The sequence below is a fragment of the Frankliniella occidentalis genome, unplaced genomic scaffold (assembly GCF_000697945.3).
Source record: "Frankliniella occidentalis isolate FOCC.00 unplaced genomic scaffold, Focc_3.1 Scaffold105, whole genome shotgun sequence".
In the NCBI taxonomy this organism is placed as follows: Eukaryota; Metazoa; Arthropoda; class Insecta; order Thysanoptera; family Thripidae; genus Frankliniella; species Frankliniella occidentalis.
Window position 1 is genome coordinate 177,785 of NW_026267234.1, and position 674 is coordinate 178,458.

Consider the following 674-nt stretch of genomic DNA (forward strand, 5'->3'; position numbering starts at 1 on the left):
CGCCCCGCCCCGCCACTCGCCTTCCTCATTACGTCCGCTCTAATAACCGGACGAGAAGATGACATCGGCCCGCCATCCCGTCGGCCTCACGCAGTGCAGTTCTATGAAGACCGCTGTCGCCGTCCTCCCCCCTCCCCCTCCCTCCCCTTAATTAAGGCCCCTCGGGTCCACGCGGCTGTTTTTAAGGGGCTCCGCCATCGTCGTCGTCGGCGTCCTCCAAGCACTCCGCGGAAAAGGGCAATATACAGCCGGGCGGAAAATCGTTCCGTCCGTGTCTTTTATTATTTCAAAGGTCATCATTATTTTTGTGATTTCGGGCACTAAGCAGTCAGCAGCTGAGCCGTCTGCTTGGCTCTCGGCGGGATGAGAAACGGCCACGCAAACATTTTCCTAAGGGTGACACCTACCTCCACCCTCCTCCCCACGTCCACACACTCACACACGTACACACACGCGCGCCCGGCAGGTGTGTTGAGCTGTGGGGCGCTGGGCGCGCGTGCGTGTGCGTGTGTGTGTGTGCGTTTGGGGCCCGGGTCCGTCCGAGTGCTGCTCCGCCCGCATAGCACGGCCCAGCACAGCACAGAGGCTTTCCGGGTAAAGGGCCGCACACGAACGTTTTTCACGGAACTCTCCTTCGCTCCCGCTCCGCGTGGCCCCCCACCCCACCCTCCACA

The 674-nt window shown here is 61.9% G+C and overlaps 1 protein-coding gene across 13 annotated transcripts in view; it reads left to right on the top strand.

Moving 5' to 3' along the window:
* Positions 1 to 674, top strand: part of LOC113204309 (serine/threonine-protein kinase MARK2-like) — a 63,133-nt gene that overhangs the window by 46,351 nt on the left and 16,108 nt on the right. The window lies entirely within an intron of this gene.